Genomic DNA, 5,276 nt, shown 5'->3' on the forward strand with positions numbered 1-5,276 from the left:
GGGCGCAGAAGCTGCGGGGCTACTGCTGGGCCGAAAATCTTCTTAGGCCGCCGGCCCGCAGCATTTCCTGACTGGAAAAAAATATTCTACTGGAATAAAATATTAATATTTTGTAAAAAAAAAGTTCCATCAAAGCAAAAAAATAAAATTTGTTCAGTTGAATCCAAATCTTACCTTTAAAAACAAAAAATATTCCACTGCAACAAAATGGAAAAAATATTTGGTTGGAACTTTAAGGGAAAAAAAAAAGCAAAACTGGGCCGCGTGGACCACCAGTGGACCTTCAAAACCAGTGGGCCGGCAGAGCCCTAGACCTGAATGGGCCGCGCGCGGCGGGGGCCTCTGCGACGGCGCCTGGCTGAGAATTTTTTAAATTTTTATATTATTTTTTTCCTATTTATCAAAAATATATGTCGAATTTTTTTTTTGTAAAAATGTCATCCTACCGCCAGTTCATCCGGCGGAAGGTAGGTACCGCCGGATGAACCGGCGGTATGGTTCCTGTAGCGACTTTCACCGGCACTGTAGCGACTTACCGCCAAATCAACCGGCTAGACTTGTTGTAAACAATGCTAGACTTGTTGTAATTGTTTAGCATTGTTTAGATGAAAAATTCCCGGTGCACTGCCGATGAGCAGCACGACTTGTTTAGATCTGATTTTTTAGATCTAAATATTGTGTCGATTATTTAAACACCAGAATGATTCTAAATGAAAAAAGTTTGAATTACAAATCTGTAGATCTCGTCGAGGTCTATAATTTTCGTATAAATTTTATCTCCATCCGAATCCATATGAATCTGTTATAATTTTTTGAAAGTTGCTACAGCAATTTGCTACAGTACCGCCGGTTGATTTGGTGGTAAGTCGCTACAATGCCGGTGAAAGTCGCTACAGTAACCATACCGCCGGTTCATCCGGCGGTACCTACCTTCCGCCGGATGAACTGGCGGCAGGATGACATTTTTGGAGAAAAAAAATTCGGCATATATTTTTGATAAATCGGAAAAAAAATAATATAAAATTTTAAAAAATTCCCTGGCTGAAATAGCATTTTGAGTCTCCCGTACGAGATCACAAGTACATTTTAAAATGGAGGGAGTATCGAAAGTCAACGAGGAAGTGACTACTTGCTCTGTAGACATTTGGAGCAAGGAAAATACCGGAGCAACGTTTGAACAGAGAGAGTGTGGCAGGTTTGGAAAGTAGCAGAGAAATAAAATGCTCGGAGATATAGGATCTATATTCAATTTCCTGTCCGATTTGGTGTTTGCAACATTTTCAAAGTTCTGCACAAATAAAACCTTTTCCTGCCGTCTGAGAGCTTAAATTCAAGTGAGTGGTGAGTGGTAAGCCAACCGGCACAACATCTGATGCAAACATATTTGTTTATTCACCATGTAGATTCAGGGCAATTCCAACCTATAGTGTCCATGAGCAGTGTCTATGTTGTCATATCATCAAAACATCACTTTTAGAAACTACACTGTACAACCCATAATGTCTTAGTGTGGTTTCCTATGAAACTCATTTTCTCTTATCCACCTATCATATTTTATTTTTCATTTATTATGAAGACACCAACTCACTCTCAATACACAACTTAATAGTGTCTAGTGCATAGGTGTACCGTGTGCGTGTCAACACTGGGTCTTGCATGGGACCCAATTTCTTTCTCTTTTCACTCTCTCTCATTTATTATCACTACAAGGAACCATTTAATCTGTGACGATTTTTGAAGAAATTTTCGTAACGTTTTCAGATATCGTCACGGATCTGCAACTATGGATATAAGGCCCATAACACAGTGACAGTTTATCAATTTCGTCATGAACCAGCCAAAAACCTGTGACGTTTTAGCAAATCCGTCGCAATTAATAAATTTAGAATTATTTTCATAGCACAAGGTGCGAAAACAAAAATACAAAAAGAAAAAAAAGGCCTCGCACAGGGATTTGAACCAGAGACCTAGCACTTGAGCACAGGAATTTTGTAACAAGGTTCCAAGTAGAAGTTTGAATTATCCCTAGCAAACATTTACAATTTTCATCTATTTTCAGGATATGAGCTATTATAGAACATAGATACTCAAAAAATAATTTCGTGAATTTTTTAATCATTATTTGAGATAATGTAGGTCAAATTGTAATTACTTTCAACAGATATGCAGAAATTCATTTAAACTTTTAAAAATAGTAACTAAGTTTTTCTGGACATATAAATATTGGGCGGAGACAACATATAAATCAGTCCAGCTGGACATGCAAGCACGGCCCAAGCTTTCCTGTGCATCCATTCTTAATCCAACGGTATGGGTCGATTCCTCATTGTGTATAAAGAATGGGAAACCATAGCAGTCAGGCTTCTCCCTGCGCTGGAGTTGGATCTCACGTCCGCCCTTATCCTCTCCCTGCACTCAAGTCCTTCGCCCTCGCCTCCTCCGCCTCCCACGCCGCCGAGTCCCGCCACCGCCGCCTCCTCCGCCCGCTCCGCGCCGACCTCCTCCCCGCCGCACTCGCCCGCTACCCGTCCACCTCACGCCTCGACCTCTCCAGCTGCGCGCGCGTCCTCGACGCTGCCCTCACCGCCGTCCCCTCCGGATCATCTCTCCGCGCCCTCGACCTCTCCCGCTCCGGGGGCCTGCCCGAACTTCGCTGACCTCGACCTCTCCAATGGGGTCTATCTCGGGGACGCCGCGGCAGCCGAGGTGGGGCGGATCTGGGGCCCTCCCCTCCATCGACCGCCCCCTCCCTCCCCCGGCCCGCCTCCCCGCCGGATTTGGGGCGCGGCTCGGAGTGAGAGCGACAGCAAGCTTCTGCGCGGCTCTGGCAGTGGCGTGGCGGCGGTGCCAGGGCTCGCCCGCCAGCGCACGTGCAGGGGGCGGCGTGCCGCGGCTGCCGGCGTCCCGACGCGACAGGCAGCTCCGGCTCTGACCCCGTACATCCTATCCCCTCCCCTCTCCCGTTCCCATCTCTTCTATCTCCTCCAGGGCCGGATGGCAGCAAAGAAGGGCGCAGCGCTCGGCCTGGGGCGACAGCGGGTAGGGTGATCGCCGGGGTACGGTCTCCCCCAGGGCCGGAGAGCCTCGTTGCAGAGGAGCACCCACAACCCGCAGCGCACAGCCATCGACCTCGACAGTGTACAGTGATCTGTTTCTCAATTTGTTCCTTTGTTTTACCTCCTACGTTGCGTTTTTGGATCTGATTTACCGTTCAGACCAATGGATTGAGTTCTCTTTCTATAGTATCCCTACAGTAGCCAAGCATTTGCTAGATCTATTTGCGTTATTCTGGCTCATCAATAAGATCGACATAACTCCTGCTTGCTTAGCCTGATTTTAGAGGTAGATCAAGCGGAGCTGATGAAGAATCGACCAAAGCAGGATAAGTCCAAGCTCACTGGGTTGGCCTATTATGATCAAGCAGGATAAGTACTAGGTTTGTACTATTATTATTACGCGTTCTGCAGAATGAAGATCCGCTGGTCACGAGGAGCACTGCATCGATAATCAGGTAACAATACTTCTTGACAGAATCAGCAATTCTACATCCAACTTATGTGCTACGCATTCATTTATTTGCTTAGCAATATGGATGGATGATTGAGGACAGGATTAAACAAAGAGCCCTCATGCATCCATCGTTTAGTGGATCCCTCTGATTTTTTTTGTTCCCCATTCAATTCAAGCCATTTTACTTCATTTGCACCTCTACTGGATGCAAAATCCCTCTCGATTTCTTCTCAAATGTGCAGTACACGACTGGGATCTATGGTCTTTGCTTGGTCAGAGGTACAAAGGCAAGTTCCTAGTGCTCACTGCTCAGATCTATTTTTTCTTGCATACTAGTTCATTTTCGTTTAGACCCGGAGAGTAAAATGTTTACTTCTTTATGCAGAATTACAGATCTTTTTCCCCCAAACTCTTTCCCTCTCTGATATGTCGCCCAGTAGGATTCATTTGTGCTGCTGTGGTAAAGAAATGAAGAAAAACCTTTCCTTAAATCCCTGTATGCATGTTCCTTTCGATTTCATAGTGTGTGTATCTGATTGGTGATTTTGTTTTCTTTTTACTACGTATTCTGGATGCCACTGATGCCGTGTGAAATGTGAACAAACTGAGCCTATGTTACTTTTCAGTTTTCACTTTTGTAGCATTTCTATAGATGGCTTTTGAAGCAAATAATTTCTCCACTCCTATAGATGCATTTTGAACAATCTGAGCATTTGTTTTGAACAATAGAACCTGAATTTCTATCTACTGCATCTGGTCTATCGCAAAACATTGCTCCATGAACTGGTATATGTTCTCTGGTTAAGTGTTTCTATTTACAGATAATTTCTACAAAAGCGCTGTTCCATTTACCTGATTAGCAGTTATTTACAGATAATTATAGATTGTTTTAGACCTTGTGTTTTTATTGCCACTATCAAATGCACATGCTTTATCTTCAGTGAGTGAGATTACTGTCAGATAGTGTTCTTGAACATTGATATACTCCCTCTGTTCCAAATTATAAGTCATTCCAAGAATCTTGGAGAGTCAAACCATCTCAAAGTTTGACCAAAATTATATAGAGAAACACAAAGATTTATGACATCAAATAGGTATACTATGAAAATATAACTAACAAAGAATCTAATGATACTTAATTGATATCGTAAACGTTATTATCTTGTTGTATAAATTTGGTCAAATTTGAAAAAATTTGACTCTCCAAGATTCTTGGGATGACTTATAATTTGGAACAGAGGGAGTATTTTGGATCTATACTTGTAACATGATTACAACATGTTTTTTTCTGAAACTTCAGGTTTATTTGTTGGCTGAGGGATATAACTAGAGCTTTATTTCCTTTCTCTCTTATAAATGAATAAATGAGTTTTATTTGTGAATATGACTAGTGGAGAGTTTATGTTCAAAATTCACCTTTGCAGCTATGTCACTTTGTTTGGACTTAAATCTGATGAGATGACTAAACTAATCATAAGTATTTCTTTTCCCTTGTCAGGTAGTAAGTTGCATTACTACCGAGCAAGCTGAGCGTGAAAACCTATGTGATCTATTGTTGGTGTTGCCGGTCTTGTTGATGCTCTCGAACATTTGCTCCTTTGCTTCTGGAATCAAATTGCTACTTGTATCAGTTGCTTGGATTTTTGGTGCTGTAGGTCCTGCTGGTGTGTATTGTGGGTTGTATCTCTTTTCAATGTAAATATGAGATTGTATCTCTTATTTTGGGCTGCTAAAATTTGATATGTATTTTGGTGGGGTGTAATGAT

The 5,276-nt window shown here is 42.5% G+C and overlaps 1 long non-coding RNA gene across 2 annotated transcripts; it reads left to right on the plus strand.

Annotated features, from left to right (window-relative positions):
- The first annotated feature begins 2,361 nt into the window (after positions 1-2,361).
- LOC120685308 lies at positions 2,362-4,153 on the plus strand. Of its 2 annotated transcripts, none has more exons than XR_005679504.1 (2): positions 2,362-3,511; positions 3,687-4,153. It is a non-coding gene; the product is annotated as an uncharacterized LOC120685308 (long non-coding RNA). The 2 variants fall into 2 exon arrangements; XR_005679503.1 differs by having other exon boundaries at positions 3,753-4,153.
- Positions 4,154-5,276: the final 1,123 nt, after the last annotated feature.

Source organism: Panicum virgatum, chromosome 8N, assembly GCF_016808335.1.
Source record: "Panicum virgatum strain AP13 chromosome 8N, P.virgatum_v5, whole genome shotgun sequence".
NCBI lineage: Eukaryota > Viridiplantae > Streptophyta > Magnoliopsida > Poales > Poaceae > Panicum > Panicum virgatum.